General features: G+C 49.0%; 1 long non-coding RNA gene across 1 annotated transcript; it reads left to right on the forward strand.

Annotated features, from left to right (window-relative positions):
* Positions 1–16,718: 16,718 nt before the first annotated feature.
* LOC127040312 (uncharacterized) lies at positions 16,719–19,586 on the forward strand. The gene is made up of 3 exons (XR_007771418.1): positions 16,719–16,789; positions 16,931–17,366; positions 18,531–19,586. It is a non-coding gene; the product is annotated as an uncharacterized LOC127040312 (long non-coding RNA).
* The last annotated feature ends 3,910 nt before the right edge of the window (positions 19,587–23,496 follow it).

The following is a 23,496-nucleotide window of genomic DNA, read 5'->3' on the forward strand; positions in this document are numbered from 1 at the left end:
CGATCCCAGAGGGGTTCTCAGGAAGCACCACAGTTTCCCAGAATCAGAGGCTGTCTCCATCGCCGATGTCATGTTGCCCACTCAGTGCTAACACTGTACATTGCACAGTCATAGAAACAATTTCCAAAGCCCCAGACTCCACCATGTGCTAGAGTGCCCTGGGAACTGCACAAGCAATAACGAATAGGCATTAGTCTGGCTGCAAGTCAATTACTTCTGAGCTACCTGCAATGTACAAATGGATATTAACTAGCCATCATCAAGTTTAGGCTTGAAATTATGTGAAGGCTTCTAACCATTGCAAGACTGAAGTTCTGGAACAGGCTCCCCAGGGGAGCAGTGGGGGCAAAAAAATGAACTGTCTTGGAGCCGGAGCTTGATAAATGTATGGAGGGGCGGGCATGACGGGACTGCCTACAATGGCATGTGGCCGATCCACCTGGCCATGTTCTTAAGAGCAGGGGATGGCCCTGATGCCTCAAGCTGCGTGAGTGACCTGTCCAGGGCTTTGAGATCCCTGGAATGTCAGGGTTGCAGAAAATCCCACTATTCTAGTCTATGTTATTTTGGTGCATTCCTGAATCATACTTTTGTCTGTTAACATTTCAGCTCGCGGGGTAGGAAGCAGGGCCGCCCGGGGGGGGGGGGGGTACGTGGGGCAATTTGCCCCAGGCCCAGGCCCTGCAGGGGCCCCCACAAGAGTTTTTCAGAGGCCCTGGAGCGGGGTCCTTCACTTGCTCCAGGGCCCCAGAAAACTCTCACTGGGCCCGGGCCCCCAGAGCTTCTTCCACTCTGGGTCTTCAGCGGCAGGGGGCTCCTTTGGGCGGAAGGACATTCCCCCCCCCACCACATTACTGCTGAAGCGGGACCCACTGCCGAAGTGCCGGGTCTTCTGTGGTAATTCGGTGGCGGAGGTCTCCCGCCGCAGGTCTTCGGGGCACTTCAGCAGCAGGTCCCGAAGCGGAAGGACCCCTGTCAGCCGAATTACTGCCGAAGCAGGGGTCCCCTACCGCCAAAGACCCCAGGCCCCCTGAATCCTCTGGGCGGCCCTGGTAGGAAGGAGGCACCATGCAATTTAAACTGTTGGATTGTTCCTATGGCCACCAGTGCCTGAAGATTTGCTCATCTCCATGGTGATTCTGAGTAACTGAAGTCCAGTGCAAGCTACTGGAGGGAGAGAAGGAGCATTCACTCTTCCAGGGGTGGTTGTATGGGAGCCGTGGGATAACAGCAAGACATTCTTGCTTCTGGACCCGAAGAGCAGCTCACCAACAAGGAAATTGGTCTAATATTACCTCACCCACCTTATCTCTCTAATATTCTGGGACTGACAGGGCTACAACACTAAATTCTTTGAGGCAGGGACTGCGTCTTCGTATCCCTTTGGACAGCGTGTATTCAGAGAGGATTACACGGGTAAAAATGATAAACAATAGAAATAGCCAGGTAACTCCCAGTTCCCCAGTACTGCCCTGCATTGTCCATATGGGCATGAGCCAGCCTACGTTCTGGGTGGATGGGACTCTGGACCAGAGACAAGTGCTACCCAGTGAGTCACAGGCAGCCCGGATGAGTCAGAGTCTTCCTTTACATTGTTTCTTATTCATCGAGACAAGCAAATAGGCAGCTTTAACTTGCTTCAGAGACACATCAAAGAGAAAACCGCTCCCGCCTATAGACAGAGGGCCATGCTGCCCAGCCCTGCAGCAACAAAAGCAAGGATCTAGCTGCAGACTCCGGTGGCTCCCTCGGCATCTCTCTACCAGAGCAGGGCCCTTGATTTAATACATGTTTTCCATATGAAAGTGGATGGTGTGTTTCATGCAAACAAGGAGAATGTGGGTCAGTGCGTTGAAGGCAGTGAAAGGGCTTCTCGTCTCCAGAAAGTGTTAGCAGCCGGCCAGTTCTGCTGGTGGTTGTGTCTTACCACAGCCTTCTGAACCAGGAAGTATCATAACGTTTGTTTTCGCAGTTTGATTTGCAACTAGGACACCTGGCAGAAGCAAATAATAACAGCCCCACGCTAAAGACCCTGTTGCAATGCAGATATCCACCGCCAACCCTGCCTCAGCTGAGCCATGCTCTTAGCAACAACCCATATTTAGCAAGGCCAATGAACACAGGCTTTAAGCAGATGCCCCTAATGAGTGTGCGAATCAGTCATGGAGCTGGAGACTTCCTCTGTTCTCAGACAGCAGCCTGCCTGCCCTCTGTGAATCAGTTCCTAAATGAACTGCCTTTAAAAAGGTAGAAGCCAAATTGAATAGTTTAACTCTCTCGTGCATGGATCCCTTTCCAACATTACAGTCTGGAGTCATTCGGGAATAAGAGGGAAAGATTAGCACAGATTTAATGCCTAGGAGGGAAAGAGAAAAGCGATCTGCTCCCCACCCTGCTGCTGAAGAGAGCAGTCAGGCAGAGCTGGAAGTGAATAAAATCTGTTGCAAGACAGTCCAAATCATGGCCTGATCACAGCACAGGAATCCAGAACCCCTGAGTTCAAAGGCCTGTTGGGACCCTGGGCAAATCACTAAGGGAACATCGACACTGTAAAAAACCCAGACCTGTGCGGCAGCCAGTCTCACAGCCCAGACACTGACTGAGGCTCACACCCCCAGTGGGGCTAAACCTAGCAGTGCAGACATTCCTACTGGGGCTGGAGCCTGGGCTCCGAGACCCACCCTTCTCGCCAGGTTTCAGATCCTGGGTTCCAGCCCAAGTGCCAAGTCTGCACTGCCACTTTTCACACTATAGCACGAGCCCGAGTCAGTTGATCCAGGCTCAGACTTTGTGCCGCAGGTTTTTTATTTTTTTGGCAGTGTAGATGTACCCTTAACCTTTCAGTATGAGCTTCTCCATGGGAGATAAGGGCACCTACTCACAAGGATGTGGCAAGGATTCCTGTTTTTAATGGACTCTTGACTATAAAAACAAAATTGATCCTCAGGCTGCAAGTAACCTGTGCCCGAGGGAACACCTTCCCTTGCAGCAGACGCCAGACGCAGGTGCCAGTCTGCAGGGCCGGCGCTTCCATTTAGGCAGCCTAGGCAATCGCCTAGGGCGCCAGGATTATTAGGGGGCAGCATTTTGCTGGGGGGCACAGCAGGTGGCTCCGGTGGACCTGCCGCAGTCGTGCCTACAGAGGGTCCCCTAGTCCCGCGACTCCAGTGGAGCTCCCGCAGGCATTCCTGCGGACGGTCCGCTGCTCCCGCGGCTCCGGTGGACCTCCCACAGGCACGGCTGCGGCAGCTCCACCGGAGCCACGGACCAGCAGACCCTCTCCGCAGGCACGACTGCAGCAGGTCAGCCGGAGCCACGGGACCAGTGCACAGGGTGGTGAAATGGCCGTGCGCCTAGGGCGCTAAAAATACTAGCGCCGGTCCTGCCAGTCTGTATGCAAAAGAGAAGGATTCTTGTTCAGGTAGCATTCTTACCACTATAAAATAAAGAAATACAGTCAAACCCCATCTTACAAATGGGTGGCAGCTGGTTGGGGACAATGGAAATACTACTTAACCCCTCTAGGTCTTCTGCCCATCTCACCTCCTAAATAGTCCTGGCACACTGCAAAGAGTTTTGAAGTTTGCATGCAACACACTCACATCCTTTGCTCTTGTGTTAGCAAAACTGGACTGAACACTTGAGAGCTGGCATCTTCCCCCCGCCCCCCCCAGCACATGGACCTCTCACACACAGGACAAGAATCTACCCTGAAGGGTAGAGTCTGCTCTCTCCTCTCTGCAGAGCACTTCAAGAAATGCAGATAAAGTGCTGATGACCATAGGCCTGAGGAGTGATTCCAGTTTGGGGAAGTGAGTTCAACCCAAAGGTCAAGCAGCTCTTCACTCCAAGATTTAGAACAAAACTCAGAGATAGTAGGGCCAGAAAATACCAGACCGGATGAGCCAATCTGATCTCCTTGCACTTTGCAGGGTTTCTCCTGACCTCATTCCCACCAATACCTGATCTAGCCTGTTCTTGTATTTTTGCAGAGAGAGTGCTATTTCTGCCTCCCTCTATTTCATTGCCTAATTACTTTTGCAGTTAAGGACTTTTTCCTACTATGTAGCATGTTTTTCCTTCCTTAGCTCCAAGCCATAGGAAAGCAGAAGTGAATATTATTATGTTGAGGCCCAGTGGATGCTGGAGGGGAAAGACCAACTTGATGCCAGATAGTTATTGGAAAGAGTAACTTGAAAACAAGCTCTAGCGCAGAAAAGGATTATCTACTGGGCAAACAGCCACAAAGCCAGTGAAGTAAACAGTGTAACCCGCTCAGGGGAGAATTAAATGTTGATACAGGAGTTGATTTGACTTAATCTTTGGGAAAACAAATCAATCTCTAGGATTTTATTTTTTTAAAGCAGCCTTTAAGGAATTCCACTTTAACAGGGAAACTGCATGTACAGTGTTCTGCATATACAGAGCAAAATGCCACACTGGCTTCGCAAAAGCCATAACAATTCTCTTTTTCAGCACAGCATACTTCAGCTACATTCTCATCACCATATTTCAAGGCTCATAAGAGCTGGATGGAAGAAGAGGAGAGGAAAGTTATTCATTTAGCACCCAGTATGCTGGGCTCTCTACGACCCACAAAGAAGGCATGAGCCCTGCTCCCAGAGATTTACAATCTAGAGAGACAATGAAACTCAGACACATCCTGCTCTGGTGTCCAAATGAAGTCTAACCTGAAGAGAAATTGCCTACTTGGGCAAGTTTTTCATAAGATATCTCAGTGTCCCAGAAGCCCTAAATTATCCTGTTTTTTAATTTCATTAGTCAAAATTTGTTTTTGTTTTTAACGGCACTATGTTTATTCAAGACCCATCACTGCACTGAATGGAATTTGTTCTGTGTTTATTAGAAACAGTCCAGCAACGTGACTGTTCAATGTGATGAATGGTGTTTGGAGTGAAATGTCAGAGAAACACAGACACTATTGAAAGTGGTTCTCTTGCTCAACGTGAATGTTAACAACACAACACCGAGTTATCAGAAAAAATCATCCACTCTGAGAAATACACCTGTCACTGTTGATTCAGAGTCGGGCAACACCAACAACAGCATTTACAACTCATAACATACTTTATCACTATTTTGCAACCCTAAAAAAATGCCATCATCACAACAATGTCCTAGTTTCTTATTTTGAAAATACAGTCACCTAATCTCAAGCATTGACTGGGCTAAAAAAACAAATGAGAACCAATTAATTCTTTCAACTAAATGTTTACCAGTATTCTTACAAGTCTATATTATTTTAATGGAAAGTTACTTACCTATGTACATATTTAGTGTTTATTTCCTCTAAGAACATTTTATAATTGCAACAGTGCCCTGCAGGGTGTGGATTAAAGTGCAGTCATTGATACCTAGCTGCCTGATAGAGCGCTGACAATGAAACTGTATTATAACCACACCCTGCCATGCCTTATTGCTGAATGAAGCAAGCTCTCCATATCTCAATGTCTGGCCATGCAATAATGATGGGAAAGAGTCTTCCTTACTGTAATGACACACACACATGGTTTTCAAAGGCCCTGGGATGATTTTAGCTCTGGTGTGCTGCTGCTGCAGCGTGACTTCTAATGGGGCGAGTTGAAGTTGACCAGCGCCCGAAGAGCTCTGTGTACTCGAAAGCTAGTCTCTTGCAACAGCACATGGTCCAATAAAAGCTGGTACCTCACCCACCTTGTCTCTTGAGCACTAGTGGTGGAGCGGTAGCAGGGTTAGTTTATAATGGCCACTGGTGTTTTTAGCCATGTGTTGCTCTAATCCTGCCCCCAGGGGAAGCCCCTCTGTAGCCTATGGCAATCTGCGATTGGTTTATGCCCTGAAGCAGGACAGCTTATATCTCTTATTATCCATGCAAACGTTTAACCTATTTTGAATTCCTCTAAGCTTTTGGTGTCAGTGGGAACAGGGTGGTTAATGCCCAATGGTAGGGTGCCTGGCCTTTTATCAGCTTTATGTTTGCTGCCCTCAAGTTGCATAGGTGTCAGGCCAGAAGGGATGTTCTATGGAGAGTGAGTAAGGGGGCCAGACCTACCTTCTCTCCAACATAACATTTTTTCTGCACACTTCTAAAATGCCTCTCTTATTCCTTTCCTTTCTAAGCAGCCCATCGTCACTTTATCCCAGTGGAGGGGGCCCAGTTGCATTATAAAACAACTGGCATGTTATTCTCTGCCCTGTTCCTTATTCACCCCAACCTCTTGTTCTGCACCCTGGGCTGCGCTTCCTACGGAGTTGTTCAACATGGCATCCAGCTCTTATCCTGAGTGCTGTTGGCAATGCCCTCCCATCTCAGCACTGGCTCCCCTCTCCCGGCCTCACCAGAGACCCTGTTTCAGATACGTTCCTCATCCCTGGCCATAAAGACTAGAGGCCTGCCTGCATCCCACCCCTCTGTCCATCACACTGTCCCAGGGTCCCAGCCAGAGCAGCACCAATGGGTGAGGGGCCATGCCGCACGTGGAAGACTCCAAAGGGTATTTATGATTTGCAGTCGCCCTCTGTTCCCCAGATGGAGATGGGAGAGACACACAGGTGCTTGGGAGCCTGGGAAATGGGGAGAGTCCTGGTCAATTTGGGAAGCTGAGCAGCTTGGAGTACGTGGCATTGGCCAGCCTTGAATCCCACCTGCCCTGGTGCGGCCCATTCGCCTGGCCCCAGGCTGCCCTTTGCAGCACCTCACAGCCCTCCCCACTTTTCACCAACCTAAATAATTTGAGGCACTCTGCAAATGTTGCCATCTCGTGGCTCACCCCCAAATTCCACATCACTGACAAAATAACTCCGTGTTGGCCTGCTCCCCATACCTCTCAAACTGCTCCTGCCCATCTTGACTCAGAGAATGAAATGCACAAGCCCTAGGGTTAGGAGCACGAAACAAATTATTCATGTAAGGAACCTAAACAGCTGTGGGGTTCATGCTTTTAGTGAAAAAAACCTCCTCCTACAATTTCAGCTTCGTGAGTCTTCACTTCTAATAGGAATGTTCAGTATCAGGACTACAGTTTTACCATTTCTGCAGCCAGCCACTCTCTCTGCTGCATAGATCAGGCTCCTACAGCCAGGGCTTTGGCAGGCAGCTTCACACAGTGTGGAAAGCAGCGGATATTTCTTGAGCTGAGCTGTTACATTATAAAACAAGGGTGTGTGAGCCAAGCGGTTGCCTCCACACACAGACTTGCCTTGGTGTTTATTCCTGGGACTTTCTGTGGCTATTTATTGAAACAACTGTGACCATAACAGCTGTGACCTTAGTTTCCACTTCCCATGGCAAAAACAAAGCAAGTCCCAGGAGATGCTCCAAGTGTATCTCACCAACCTCCACTATCAGATTATCTCCCAGGAAAGGACATGCTGCCCTATCAACACACGCATGCCTCTTGATTCACCTCTGCCTGTTTCCAGAGGTTTGCACCATAAACATATTTTGCTCCCTCTGCTAAACAGGGGTGGATTAAGGCTAAAGACGACGAGAGAAACTTTAAGCTTCCCTGTGCCCCAAGACACTGTCTTCTACTTTCTCCTCCCCCTGCCTGATGGATATTTGTCTTTTGCCCACCCCCAACTCCTTGATTTTGCTCCAGGTGAAGTTTCTCAGGCCCCTCCCTGCAGGGGACAGTCCCAGCCCATAGCAGGGAGCAGCATCTCTGCCCCTTACCACGATGAATCCATGTGCCCAGCTCCAGAGAATCCTGCCTTAATTCAACCCTGTTCTAACATGTTCTCTCCTTGAATTTCTTATCCTAATCCAGGGGTGGGCAACCTTTCAGAAGTGGTGTGCTAAGTCTTCATTTATTCACTCTAATTTAAAGGTTTCGCGTGTCAATAATACATTTTAACTTTTTTAGAAAGTCTCTTTCTATAAGTCTACCATATATAAACTAAAGGACTATTGTATGTAAAGTAAATAAGGTTTTTAAAATGTTTAAGAAGCTTCATTTAAAATTAAATTAAAATGCAGAGCCGACTGGTGGCCAGGACCTGGGCAGTGCGAGTGCCACTGAAAATCAGCTCAGGTGCCACCTTCGGCATGCGTACCCCTGTCCTAATGGCTGCAGTTTGAAACTTTAGCTAGGGGCAGCAGCAAAGGGAGAAAACAAGGATAATGGACCACACGGAGTTCAGATCCTGTCGTGGTGAAGGTCACACACACCTAGACAGATGGACACACACAGCTTTGGAGGGCAGAGTGGGGAGAGAATTTCCACAGATAACAGTAAGATGCTAGTGTTTTTGTGCAGTGAGGAGAGAGGAAAGCCAGCTCCGTACCACTAGGATGCAGTGACCAGTCACAGTGTCTCATTCCCACTCCAGGGGGACTGTGTAGGGGAAGCTTCATACATGTCAAGTATGAGCAGTGTCCACAGCAACAGACATTCCTATCATCGGCAGCCAGGCTGCTAGCGGTGGTTTAGCCAAGAAAAAAAACATAAGGAGACTGCGTCAGTCTGAACCTGCTGGATCAGGAAACTAACACAACAATAGAAAATGTTTCCCCTACAAATATCACCGTAATTGCAATGTAAATGCACCCAGCAGGAGGATTCACATTCCTACAGATCAGGCTAGAGCTTCTGGCTCTCCTGTCACTCTTCACTGGAAGCATCATTTACACCAGGCCCTTCCAGCCTGACAGCTCTTCCCTGCTTTCGGGAGGAGCAGCAGCAATGCAGAGCTACTGGGGGCGGGGGAGAGGAAGTGGCTGACTTTAACTTAAACAGTAGCAACAGAAGTGAGGTAGCCCCTAATAGTAGCAAGAACAGCCAGCCCCCCCCCCCAGCCCCTTCAGAATTCAAGCACTGAACAGCAGCAACTTGTCCTACAGTTTCCTCTAAAACTCTGACTTCCCATGTGATTAGAAAACAGCTTAATTTATTTTTGGTGGTCAGGAGTCCTCCAGAACTCCCTTACGTCTCAGATGTAATCACTCCAGTAAGGTCCTGTGTCCGCCAACCCACCCTTCTGGAAGTGCCACAGAGCCACCCCCTTGAGCCTTGCTGCTCGTGGTCTCCAGAGTGCTTCAATCCTGGTCTCTGCAACAAGCCCAATCCCAACCTGAGCAGCAGATCGCTTGGCATGTTTAGAATTAGACTGAGCAGAGCAGTGTGATATTTGCTGCTAGGGAGATGGACTGAATGGGTCCCAAGAGCTCTCAGAAGAAAGGCCTGCCTGTTTTTTAGGTGGACTGAAGCTTAACCAGGCTCATAGTTTCTCCTACGCCTTATGCTTCTGATAAGTGAGTTTGTAAAGCTCTGTCGAAAGGCTACATACGTCATGAGCTACGCTTCTCTCAGCCATCGCCAGTGGAATTCTACTCACAGGCCCACTGCAACAGACTGGGGGTATGAGACTGTAAGTGTGTCATGGCTGCACGCTATGTCTCTTCACAAGGAAGGAGTGCAAGCACCTTACAGTCAGTGACAGCCAGAGGATGATCCCCGAATAAGGCTAGTAGCAAGAACACTGCTCCAGCATTCTCCCCAAAACTTCCTCTGCCTAGGGGTTATTTGTTTGCTCTTTGGTAGCCAATTCTTTTTTTTCCCCGGTGGTTTTGTTACTAAAATCCTTCAGGAAGCAGAAAAACCGACCGGCAGGTACCACGCCCATCATATCTAAACTGCTCTGACTTGAAGTGCAGCAGAAGTGCAATAAAGCCCTTTGATTGTTCTCACGTCCACCCAGCGCCCCTTGCTCTGGTCATTGTTTTCCACTCAGCACTGCCCTGCTGCAACCCACCCCAACCGCTTCCAGTAGCTTTCAACCAGTTCTCAACACTGATGATCAGGACTCACCTGGGGAAAGCCCAGCCTGTCCAATCAGCTATCAGATTTCCTCATCTCTTTGGCTCAAGAACAGTTGTAGTTACCCAATCTTGTCACTAGGTAATTCCTCCCCCACTAGTCCTCCACACCCATCAAAGAGTCTTTAAAAGGTTTTAGGGCCAGATTTGCATCTCCATGGTCCTTTGGCCCCAGCGTGGTAATAGAGGAGAGGCGATCCCAGCCACAGCAAAGCCCATACAGACCCTCTGTCCCCTGCAGCAGTTAGGGTCTAATCACACACTCATTGCAATCTCACAACAGTCTGCAAGGCCCCTGACACCACACCTGGTGTCAGGTTTCACTACAAGCTCATAGGGATCCCCTATGGTTTTCTGTTGAAACCAGCCCAATCTGGCTATTTCCTGTGGTTTCACATGAAAGCTTGTGGCTTTGAGCGAGTTTCACTTGAGTATTTGGATCAGTCTGAACCCAAAACTTCAGACTGCAGGGGGCTGCAAGACAGTTCCCTGCAGCACCTGAAGAAGGTTAAAGGCCAAGTACAACTCAGTGCTACGTTCAAATCTACTTCAGTAAAATGGACTGGAAAGGGGGCACATTCACTGCCCGAGGTCAGCGCTGTTTCTGTTGTAAGTAACCCCAAAGTGTGGCACAAAGCAGATGCATCAGGGCAGCCGGAGAGGCTTTTTTTCAAGGTATAAATATGGAGCAAGGGACCCTGCAGTTAGTGGGTGCCCAGGAGCTGGGATTGGGGAACTTCTTACCATGCACAAACAGTAAAGATCCCCACTAGAAACGAAATCCACCAGACTTTACATACCCCCAGAGCTTTGTGACGGGAATTCAGCACTCAGATTGCCCCAGTGCACCTGCAGTGGAACCCCACTCCCCAGGGCTTCCTGTGGGTATAGCTGTCAAGTCCTGGAGCACCTGCCGGGGATCCTGATTTGATATTTGTAGGCAGCCACCTACCACGGACCTGTGCCAGCACTGCCCGAGTTTGTGGTGTGGCGGCTTCTTGGTATTTTCACAGCATCCCGAGCTAAGGATGCAGCAGAATGTTCTGCCCTGCCCTGCCCTGCGCCTGGCAGCCGCTTCCCTTACTTAACTGTTTATTGCCTCAAATGGGCCCCTAAGAGCTTCTGGACAAAGGAGAGTTCATCTGTCAACTGCAGTACGAAGACAACTTTGAGGAGTTATTTTATGGGAACTGGTGTAAGTGCAGCACCCGGCAATGACAGGCAGTGATCCTGATCCAGGCAGGGAGACACCGGGCTAACCCCACCTCGATCTTTCCTGTGTCTCTTGCTCCCAAATAAGGAGAAGCTGCTTTCAGAAGGGGAATTTTTGCTGCACCCTGATTGGTCACTGCTCACACATCAGTGCAAAGGCTTTCTAAGCACAAGGCAATATAGGTTGTGGAATGGGAGGGACAGCCCTGGCCTGGGAGTGCCAAGGGTGCCCTGCAGATCGCTGGGATGGTGAAGGGTTTTATCACAGTCATTTGTGCTTATAAAACAAGTAGCGCAATCAATCAGTTAATAGAGCAGGGAAGCCTGGCTGAGCTCAGGCCTGGAAACTAGTAAATGCTGAGCTCTTGCTCTGACAGAGACTGGCTGGATGGTTGTGGACAAGGCACATCCCTTGCTGTGCCTCAGCTTCTCCCTCTGTGCAAAGATTTATGTTAAAAGGCAACAGAAACTTTCCAAAATACTGAGTCGCTGACGTTACAAATTGTAACACAAACAAAAATTCAGCGTGTGTGTGAAGAGAATCAACATTACAATACAGAAGCTGTGGAATGACCAAATGTAAGACTGACCAGACAGCAGGGGGGTCAGGGGAGACAAGACATCCAGCCTATATTTATTTGGCAAAGCTCTTGGCCTTGAGCAGCCAGTTCTGACCCCACCTCTCCATCTCCTGCAGTAAGGTTGTGGGGGCTGCCCCACACGCCCTGCACAGAGATTTGGGTCCTTCCAGCACTGCTGGGCCAGCCTGTGATTTCAAGGTAGGGCTGCGGGTTTGGTTTCTACTCAGAGGTTTCTGTGAAACAGCGAAACTCATTTGCACTTTTTATTTCTTTTGCTCCTGAGACTGATGGCGGCCCCAGGGCATGAGAAATCCCAGCTCAATGAAGGACAATCCAGACCCTAGTCAATGCCGTGGTTTGAGAAATACAGACGTGTACGGGTTGTTGAATCATTCCCACACACCTGAGCTACCTGGACAGAAACAACTCGTAGTCCTCTGCAAAGGCCTATTAAACCAACTCTCCCATAGAGGGCGCCAGCGGGCAGGGAAAGAGGATTCCTTGCTCCGTGGGGATGGGGGAGCTCCAGGAAGGGGGGTGTTGCAGGGACCCTGGGGGTGTAGACAAAGAGCAGGCATGACAGAAGGCTGCGGTCAGTCTCCCATCAGACCCGTTCTGAATCTCTTGCCTTCTTGTTTTGTGCAAAATTAAAGTAGAGAAGGTACAAAGTGGCTGTTTTGTTTTGCAGAATTCCTGGCACACAATCCAGGGTGACATCCTGGCCCCAGTGAAGTGATTGGCCAAATGCCCATTGATTCCAACAGGGCCAGGCTTTCACCCTTAGCTTCACTGCAGAGAGACAGTGAAGACGAATGTCACCCAGTTCAAAGGTGGCAAAACATTTCAAGGCAGATTAACACTGACATCAGCTATGGGGAGGGGACCTGGCTATGCCCAGCAGGGGAACCAGCCAGCCCTGCGGGATGGCATTGCAATGCTCAGTAGCCATACCATTAGCAGAGGTGCAAATGGGCTCCAAAGGGAATGTCTCCCAGGCTTCCTTGGCCACGTAAAATACCCCAGGGAAACGAAGGGAGATCTTCCCTGGAGCTCTGTGTTGGAATGCAGCTCCCCACCTAGGACCTCCTGCTCCCTCTGAGCACCACACCCATCCTTGGCTCCTCCAAACTCCTGGGGCCTCTGAGCACCGTGATGGGACTTGGCCACAACGTGCCCCACTTCCTCGGATGGCTGCCCGCCATGGCACTGGGTTCCCGTGAGCACCTTCTCCCTCTGGGCATCTTGCACAGGCCTGGCTCCTGCTGCCTCTGAGCACCATGCTGGGACTCAGCTCCTGCCCCTGCTCTTCTGCTTGCTAGTTTGATGTCCCAGTCACTGGAAACATCGTTATTGGTGCTCCTGGCCTGCCACTTCACCACCCCTGGCTGTACAGAAAGCTGGTGGCCCCACACCCAGCTGACAGTGCAGAGCTGAGGAGGCCTCTCAGCAGGCAAGAAGGGTTCATGACCCAGCTGTGAGGATTTCACATGAGTCACCGACAGCCACTGGTACAACGGCAGGTGGAAGTGATGCCCCCAGCCACAGAGGAAACAGGAGATGCCACCAATACACATTAGATGTTAATCGGCAAGAGAAGGTTAGCGCTTTGAGCTGCAGGTCGCAGCCAAGAGCTCATCTATGCTAGGAAAGGGATGCTTGAAACTGGCCAGTAAAGCTCATATAATCAGACATTCAGTGTCTGACCTTGTCGGCAGTGGTGCTGTAAGCCCAGAACTCCCAAGGGAGGTGGATGCCTAGTTGTGATGCCGCTGGGCTCATGTCCGTGCTGCCTCCATGGCCTATCCACTGTTCAGCTGTGAGAGGGCCTTGTTACTGTCAAGAGAGCTGTCTAACAATGCGCGCTTGTATTCTCAGAAAGGAATTAATCTGTGTGCAGCCCGGGTCCATGTCAGGAGGGAAGAGTTGGCACCAGCCACACAGAAAGACCATTTTTCCTTCCATCCATTCAAGTGCTGATGACATTTCTGTGAGAAAATCTGTGATTATTTCTGGGTGTAAAACATTATTAATAGCTCCAAAAGGTCATGCATCCTTCTGCCTCCGTTCATGCAAGGAGCCCAGGCTTCTCTGGTATGTGCCAAAGATAAACTGAATAGGTGATGGCTCCATGCTGGGTGATAGGCCTCTCCCCTTTACATTCTCCCACCTTTATGCCAAGAACTGGCCAGGAGACCAAAGGAGTGGGTGTCCAGAAGGCCTCAGAAGAGGTTTGTACTGGTCTGATCTGGCTAGTGATATTTAGGGGGGGGGAAATAATAACTGTCTGAAAATGGAACAAGTCACAGAGTGCACTGCCTATTCAGTCCTGCTGGAGAGTCTATATTGTTTAAGTTTCATCTGTAAGGCTCCCAAAAAAGTCCCTTGCCCACAAGGAAGAGATAATCCATTTGAAAGACATCAGTGCAGTCAAGGAACTATCCCCTAGGCCAAGAGACCACTTTTAGGAATGTATTCCTGATTTCCAGCCCAAATGTTCCTCTGCTTACTTCCATTCCCATCCATGTCCAGAGTTATCATTATAATACGTAGTGTGGCAGGGATATTAAAACTCCTGCCTTGGGGCTTACGATGCCAATCGCTAACTCTTGGAGATCAGGAGGAGATCTAACGAAGGGACAGATTACTGCACATCTGCTACACTTGGGGGTCTGGCATTTTCCTCTGAAGCATCTGGGACCAGCCAGTGTCGGAGGCAAGGGGCTGGACTTGGTGGACCTCAGGTGCAATCCAGCCTCATCAGTTTGATGTTTCTTTGGAGAAGAGAAGCCACTCTAGGGATTTTTGAATGTCTAAGCTCATCCACCTATGATAATACAGGGGGGCCTTGCATACCTGGCCCTGGTGCTTCTTTTTTTGTTGACGCTGCTCTACCTTTATGGTAAGCAGATGAAACTAGAGTTCTCAGAATGACTGACCATGCAGGAGGCCTCAGGAGAGGGTTCATCTTGTACCATGAGTGATGCCCGGGAAGAAAATAATGGGAAGGAGTATGTTGTAGGTTGGCACAGCATAGGGCAGTGGTTCTCAGCCAGGGGTCCAGGACACCCTGGGGGGCTGAGAGCAGGTTTCAGGGGGCTGCCAAGCAGGCCAGCATTAGACTCGCTGGGACCCAGAGCAGAAAGCCGAAGCCCAGGGCCCTGAGGCCCACCACATGGTGCTGAATCCCAGGGCCTAGGGCCCCATCGCCTGGGGCTAAAGCTAAAGCCTGAGCAATGTAGCTTTGCAGGAGCCCCTGTGGCATGGGGCCCCAGGCAATTGCGCTGCTTGCTGTCCCCTAATGCCGGCCCAGGCTTTTATATGCAGAAAACCAGGTATTGTAGCACAGGTGGGCCATGGAGTTTTTATAGCACAGGGACGAGGGACTCAGAAAGAAAACAGATTGAGAACCCCTGGCATAGAGTTTCACATCCTGCAGACTCCATGTGGGCAGCACATCACAGAGGGTGAATTGCACCCTGCACTGTGCACTTAACATGGCTGTGATGGGGCATTTTCTGACAGATATGAACTCGATGGATCGTCTGTGAGGCAGTACAACGAGAGAGGCTTCTTAGAGAGGTCCCCGTTGAAAGATACACCAGTTGTCCTATGAGTTTGCAACTGGCTAGCAAAGTGCCTCGTTTCTGAGGAAAAGGAAATTCACTTAAATCTTGTCCAAGCACATTGGGAAGTTATGAGTGAGAAGGAAAGAAAATGCTTAGGTGGCACTAGCGGTTTCCTCAATATCTCAGTCCAGGTTCGGTTAATAACAAGAGTGTATATGAGTGAATTGCCAGAAGCTGCAGTAATGAACCATGGTTCCAAATGTCAACAAATGAAATTCAGCAAAGAAACTGCATCTTAGCCCCTTGCATTTATGCAGTGCTGGTGTTACATGTGCGTGTTTAGCCATACCAACAATGTGGCCAAGTTGCTGGGGCTATGGGACAAGGATATTAAGTTTCCTGGCTTTTTTGTGTCTTAATGGTGAATTAATCAGTGAATTTCAGAATGATCAGAACAGAGTGATCCTCACAGCTTGAATTAACGTGTCTATCTATGTACCAATGTGTATATCCATGAGTGTCTGTGCTCATCACACTAGTATCTGAGTGAACTGACCCAGGCAGTCTCTTGTGCAGCTTTTCTATGTTCTGCCAAAAAGGATCTATTACCTAACTGAGAATCCTGTTGGGGGCTGGGACCCTTGTTTAGAGATCTTTATAATAATTGTCCTATAGAAGGAAAAACTATTGTTGTTATATAAAGGCTCTGATTATTATTGACTGTAGCAGATCATTAATAATCCATCTATTGCCTCTTGTCTTACACTGAAATGGTATGGGCAGGGACCATCTTTTGTTGTGTGTTGGTACAATGGGGATGGGACCTTCCGACATTACTGAAAGATCAATAATAAATATCAATAAATGCTTCTGAAAAGCCCGATCTAAGTTCCCCATGGAATGGCGGGGACACTCTGGAGGACGTGAGTCTATCCAGGAATGGGATGAGCGGGACCATGCTGTACTAAGTCATGGCATGTCTTCCGTTTACATTCCTCACCTTCATTTTCAGAACTGGCTGAGAGACCATGCAAGAATCCTCAGGAGAGGTTCTGTCTGGTCTGATCCAATAAGCCATGCCTAGGAAGAAGTTAATTTCTGGATACAGAACAGGAATGAGTCATGGATTGACACTGCATTTGTAGCCCTGCTGAAGATTCCCAAGCCTACAGGTTCCACTTGTGCAGTAGGTCCTCAGAGTGCCTGAGGCCTGGCATGAGATGAGACGCGAGATCTGTCTGTCATGGGGTAGTGGCTATGGATCGCCACTGCACTCACTCAAGTGAGAGAGATGATCACTCAGCCACATAGCGAGTTACTGCTTTCATCTCCGGAGACGTGACGTCAATGGGAAAGTGAGCTGAGTTACAGTAGTTTGTGGTTTTAACACTGTGCATCACAATACTGTCACATGGTGATTCAGCTCAGCCCTATCAGCTCTCGCTGCTCAGGAGAGGCTGCCCTTGGACCGAAGCAGAGTGTGGTGCTACTGGTCGGAAGGGAGATACATTAATGTAAGTTTGCCCAGGACCTGCCAGGGCTCATACAGCTCTAGTCAGAAGGATGAAGGGCTGAGTTATGCTGCTGGGATTCAAAGCTGTGGTGCTTCGGAGGTAGGTTAATGCACTGACTGGGTTAGAGCAGAGAGAGGGGATAGGGTATTTACCATTCACACCTGACCTATAGCAAACTAGACAGCTGCTGCTGCACCTGGCCATGAGGCATCCCTAACCTATCCGCCTTCGTTCTAACAGCGAGTCCTGCAGAGCAGTTCTCCGAACGAGCAACAGTCTGAACAATGGAACGAGCCTGGCAGGCTTGGACATCTGGCTCATCTAGTTTCTCTAGGCAGAGCTGCATCATCAGCTGAAAGGTGCCGTGTTTTCAAACAGAACTGAAAGTGTCAGACTGTAGAGAAGGGGTTATGTGAACTCCAGCCACTGGGAGCCACACAGATCAAGCACCAGTCGATGCCAAATAAAAGTTACAGCTCTGGGCTCCAGGGAGCTGGTGACTGGAGATGGGACACAGATGAAACATGGACCCAACGCTGCCACACCAAGTCAGCTGTGCTGGGGTTGGATTCCAGCTGCATCCAGCCTTCACTAAGGGGAGAAGCCTACAAAGAAGTCAGCAGCAGCTCCGTCACTGAGGGAGGAGCAGATTGCCAGCCACATCAGAGCGGCTGCAGTGAGTGACGGAGGAGCTGGCTGTGCTGCTTCATGCCAGCTAGAGACTCCTCCCTCCAGGAAATACCCAGTTAGGGAGATGTGAAGGTGTGCTGGCTCCTTTGCAAGACCTGAGCAATGCAAAGGGGCAGTGTCACAGCTTAGAACCTGGCCCTGGGCCTTGAACCAGCGAGAATGAATGGTCCTGCCAATATACAGAGGCTTCTTTAAAACACATCTTAGCAAAGAGACATTTAGACAGTCCTCAGTTTGTTTAAGATGGGACACAAATGATCCTATTAAATACATGAGGCCCCCTCACCTTCCCCTCCTCTCTACCCATTTCCTTCCCTTCCCATCTCTATTCCTTTCCTCTGAATTTTGCCTCTATTCTCACATTATCTTAATTTTTTCTTTAGCTAGTTGGCTTTTTATAAACAAATTTGGTTTGTTTGAATTATATAACAATTAATTGATTTCTATTTTATCTATCTTTTAACCATTCATATAACAAAATTAAATATTTCACATATAGCTACAATTAGATAGCAAATAGTTAATATATAATAAGAAGTTTATGTAGTTTATTTAAAATATATAATATATATAAATATATACACACACACACACACACACACACACACACACACACACACACAAATTGAATTAAAAAAGGATATCTGGCACAAATTCAGCCTGACTTCAGTGGTGGGGTATCCACTTGTACCGGGACTAAGTCTGGCCCCTTAAGTGCATTCATCAGTAACAAAATAAAAAAGACACAGCATTATCAGGAAAAGAAGTTAGGACCCAACAAGGCATAAAATAAAATCTAGGTAACTGGGCACAACTAAAACTTAGTGAAGAAAAATAATCCAGCTCCATCTGAGTATTCTCAGCATGACAAATTCTATACAGATGCCCTGCTTTTCCTGCAGCCATGCCCCATAAATGTTTCTCCAACTTTAACAAACAGTTCTATTCTGGGGAAAACCAGCTAACTGGTCTCTTACAAATCTCTGTATTTACCATACGAACAGGGAGGGATTCCGGTTCCCCAGCCTGAAAACATTGCATGACTCCTGAACAACCTTTCCCTGGCTAAAAGGAAACAACGTGCAAATGCAGAACTAGTGCCAGCCAATGACTCACTCATTTGGATAACATTTATTTCTTCCTATTGCAGAGATCACTTACGGCCCAGATGATACAAAGTGAGCAGGGATGAGGCCGTGGAGCACAGCAGCGAAAAGCCACTGCCTTTCTAAAAAGACCACCCCCAGCCATCCTCCCAGCAGCAAGATAGAAAGTTAAAATAAACCCTCACTAAGGCGACCTGTCATGGAGCATGCTGATGGTGCATAATCAGTAGAAATAGGATGATGATAATCATACAAGAAATTAAGCAAAATCCCCCAGAGGTAGTGACAATTCTTCCTGACAGTAAACTACCCTACTCTGCTGGAGCAGGGAGACACTGACTTGGCAGCTGGAAAGACCCACCACGGCCAAACCTAACACTGAAAAGAGCAGCGATAACCGTTACTGGAAATCCAAAGGCAGTAACAGCCTGCAGCAACCTAGTACCTCCCTCAGACATCACGAGAGTTGGAAAAGATTCATTAGATGGTCTAGTCCATCTTCCTGCCTCTGCACTTCACCCACTTTCATCCCAGGCTATAGACACAGGGATCCCTCCACCCACCCCACAACAGGTACCATGTCATTACGCTCCCGATGTGTCCAAATGCTGGGCCCTGGCTGTGACCGCTTCCCAGCCTGATCAGAGTAAATAGACTTGAGAGCTCCTTTGGTGAGATTTTGTCTGCTATTCAGGATTGGAGTATGATCGGCTCTCCCATCCCTGCTAGAACCTAAGCCAGCTCCTAACATTGGATTTGTTTCGGTTCTGTTTCTTTAAAACTAATGGTTTCATTAGAAAGTTATCAGGACTTTTACAAAGCACTGTCATATGAGCACTGGAAGTTATCGCATTAACTGTTACAATACAGAACGTGGCACTTTTTGCTTAGAGAAACATTCTGCATCAATACAGCCCCCAAGTTTTTCTGTTTAACAGGGCAGTACAACCAGGACATGCCTGCAGGAATTAATTACCTTTTTCCCCTCCCCACAATGACCATCTTGAACCAATCTAGTCTGAGTATGGGGGTTTTCTGAGCATTTTATCTTTTGACGACATCATCCAGCTCTTTAACACTGGAAGGTACTTAGAGAAGAGAGCCATTGTCAACAGCTGTTTGACTTACCTACATTTTTAAAAATCGTAGGTTCCTGTATTTTCACACACCTACTGGGGCTTTAGTTAGCTTGGGCTAGGCCGCATTTTGAAGGGAGCACGACTAGAAATGCCTTTCCCCTCAATGCTGGAGAAGAGACTTTCTGATGGCATAAATTCGTATATAACAGTTACCTTTAATTCATAAATAATGTTCCCACAATTATACACTTGGCATAATTGTTTCTTGTAAACTTCCAGAAGCTTTTCCCCCCTCAGGTTTGCTGTTCAACGTCCTCCAAAAGGTAAGAGGAGGATGAGAAATGCTGGGCAATGAGGGCTCGTTGGGGCAGTTTGTCTGGGGCTAGATTCTGCTCTCAGTTACATTGGTATAATCCCAGAGTAACTCCACTGATTTAATTGTACGTACTGCAGCTTTACACAATTGCAACTGACGGCGACTGCAAATGAGAAGCCTTTGTCACGTGAAGTGTTTGTTGAAGCCCACAGAAGTTTACACAGCTTGTGGGGGAATTACTGTGTAGGAACCCACAGACTGGCCAGCCAGGCCAGAGGGCAGGTGGTGATCTCCTCACCATCCAGGGGGCCCGACTGTTCAGAGCCAGCATCTCTCTACTGCAGTAGCACTGGAGAAGTTACACCGTTGGTCGCTGAAATCTTTCTTCTGGTTAATTAGGTGATCGATTTATTATCAATATAACTGTGTCCAAGCAGAGGGCCGTGTGCAGCCAGAATATCAGACAATAGCAACAGACAATGCTGGGAGGATGATTTTAACTAAATCACAATCCTACAACGACAGAACTGCTGAGAACAGACCCTGGGGTTACACTCGATGTTTTGCAGGAAGGCGAAATTCACCATCATGCACCTGGCCAGTTGTGCAACACTGCACAGGAGAGAAAAATTTCTCTGCCCTGAATCCTGGGGCCATGAGTTGACAGCCTGCAGCAGGAGCACTTAGCTCACAGGGCAACAGATGCTATTTTTGTTGGTCATAAAAGCAGCCAATTCTTTTTAAATCCAGCTAAAATAACTGGCTGGCAGAACACCATTAAACTAACATTACCAGCCTTTAATCAGTTATATATTAATGTGCATATCCCCAAGAGTCAGAAAAAAGCTAGAGGCTAACTCAGGCACGGAGATCACTGGATTGCTAATGGGATGGGTGCAGGTCTAAGCAACATGACTGATTTGTGCCTCTTGAGGGCTGGAGAGAGTGTCTCCATCTCCCCCCACCCTGCCCCCCATTTTACTGACTTCCAGAGTAGGGAGGGAGCTGGAGTCTGTTCACACCAAACCATGCTGAGACCTGAATGTTGCCATTCTGTGTGATTACCCTGATACAGACACGTGCATGGTGACAAGTTTCAGAGGGGCAGCCGTGTTAGTCTGTTTCAGCAAAAAGAACGAGGAGTCTTGTTGCTGATTCAGAGAGCAGACATGTCTCCAGAGAAAGGTTGTGGGGAGAAGAGTTAGGGCGGGAAAGCAATTGCAGCGTGAGCCTTCACTGAATACCGTTAACCCAGCCCCTGTAAGGTTCACACTGGGCAACCAGATTCAGTGCTCCAATCTGGCACCATTCCATTGTTTGTACAGCAGCTGTGTGGCTTGAAAACACCCAGCCACCCAAAGAGACGAACAGGAGGAGGTCAAAAGTATCCACCAACATTCCCTCTCATCCTCTTCTTCTGACAAGATAGTCTGGGAAGATGGAAAGACAGACGGATACACACAGACAAGAGCTTTCTGTTTCTCACCATTCGCCTGGCTGGGTAACTTTCCCTTGAGCAGTAAAATGCTGCCTATTCCCCTACGATACCCGTTTCCTTCACACTGAGTCTGGACAGGGGTTAATTTGCCTATTGAGGACATAGAGTACTACAAATCAGTGATCACTTTTGAGGCTGCCCCGCTCTGTGACTGAATGTGCCCTAAGCCCTGTGAGAAAGGGGAGCACTCCCCAGGTGGTGGGGGACCTACTCAGAGTGTCAGTGGCCGAGCCAGACATGGATCCCAGGTCTCCTGATTCCCAGGCTCTGGGTTCTAACCTCCTGCCTCCCTAACAGGAGCTACCTTACATAGGAGAGGCTACCAAGAGACACCCTAAAAGCAGAGCCAGTGTGGGGTGCTCTCCTCTCTGACACCAGCCTGCTGGCGGCAAAGCCCTGCCTGTTACAATCAGCATCTTTTCACCACCCCGGCCCTTACATCCCCAGGCCAAGATGTTTTTGAAGGCAAAGGCTAGTTGTCTGAGTAGCTTTATTTACTTTAATTTATAAAACATCAGCCCTGGAGGGATACGCAGCAGTTCTTGCACCATAACAAAGGAGGGAGAAAAGTGAATCCTCACACTTGGGCTTTTAGTGCCTCCCGCCAGTGAGCTCATCAGGGAGACAGCAGAGGAAACCAAAGGACAAGAACAGTGGCTGCCTGGGAGGCGGGTGGGGAATTGTATCGAACAGCCCTCAGGGTGCCCACGCCCTCCTGCTGCGTGGTGACAGGCGAGCAAGCACCGATCGCCATGGGTCACTGGCCCAGCATGAACCCTTTCCCGGTTCCCTGCCCCACCTCCCCCACCCCACAGAACCCCAGCACTCCTCTGCCCCACACCAGCCGTTCTTCTTGCTCTGACATGGGGCAAAACTTCCCACCCACCTCTGCCGGCACCGTGCATCACTGACCTGGTTCTTCCCTAGGGAGGAAACAGCCCTTTGGGGGTGGGGTGGGGTGGGGTGGGGGGTTGAGGGACCGATATCCCTGCCTACAGCCCGTGTACAGCAAGCTGGTGCTGGGCTGGCTTCCCTCATCCATCTCTGCCACTGCCCCCCACTACTGACCCGTAGCCCCTTATGCCACTGCTTCCACTACTGACCAACAGACCCCTCAGTCCTGCAGCCCCCCTGTCCTGCCGATGCCCCCCACACTGACCCACAGCTACCTCTGTTCTGATGATGCCCCCCACTACTGACCTGCAGCACCTCTACTATTCCAGCCCTGCTGCCCTCTGGGCTCTGCCAATGCCCCATAGCCCTGTTCTGCAGCCCCTCACCCTCCAACTCTGCCAGTGCCCCTCAGTCTGGCCTGCAGCCCCCTATTCCTCCAGCTCTTGGTCGCTCTGCTCTCAGCCAGCCACTCAGGAGTGGGCGGTGAGCACATGCCTCCTCAGAGATGGACTGAAATCGAAGTCGTTGTCCTGTATCGCCAAAAGTCAGAGGTGAAAAGCCTCATGTGATCCCCACCATGCGCCTCTGGATTCAAAGCCCGTGTGGGTAGTTCAGACCTTCTGGTGACTGTCAGGGCTGACAAACCACTGCTCATTACCATACATGTTTGTGCAACACCCAAAAGTTGAACAGAGCCCAAACAGACAGAGCGTTGGATTTCACGTAGGAAACGTCACCTGTCTACTGGGGCAGCCTGCAGTGTTATCCACTTGGCTCATTTCCTCTGTTAGCCTTTTGTTTAATTGGAAACCAGTCAAAAAATACAAATAGAATTACAGAGTTGAGCTTGGAGCATGCACCAGCTGCACTTAACACACAAACAGCTGGTTTCAACTGAGCACCAGAGAGGAGATCTCATCCCCAGGTCTCTCCATCTGTGACAGATCACAGCAAATGACAGGCAGCCTAGTGTCACCCAGCTCTCCAGCTCAGGTTGAGACAACAGGGTGCTGGATCCTAAAGGCCAGCACCACATGCTGTGTTGCTCTTGCCGGGGGCCAGAAAAAAAAAAAACAAACAAAAAAACAAAAACAGACCTTGCAAGCGATAGCAACATTTAATCCACATCAGGGCTGCTTCTGCCAGATACATGCATGGACTGTGCACTTTCAACTGAAGATTATCTAGAGCCTCACAAACAGTCGCTCATTAAACTTCATCCC

This window comes from Gopherus flavomarginatus, chromosome 24 (assembly GCF_025201925.1).
Source record: "Gopherus flavomarginatus isolate rGopFla2 chromosome 24, rGopFla2.mat.asm, whole genome shotgun sequence".
Classification (NCBI taxonomy): domain Eukaryota; kingdom Metazoa; phylum Chordata; order Testudines; family Testudinidae; genus Gopherus; species Gopherus flavomarginatus.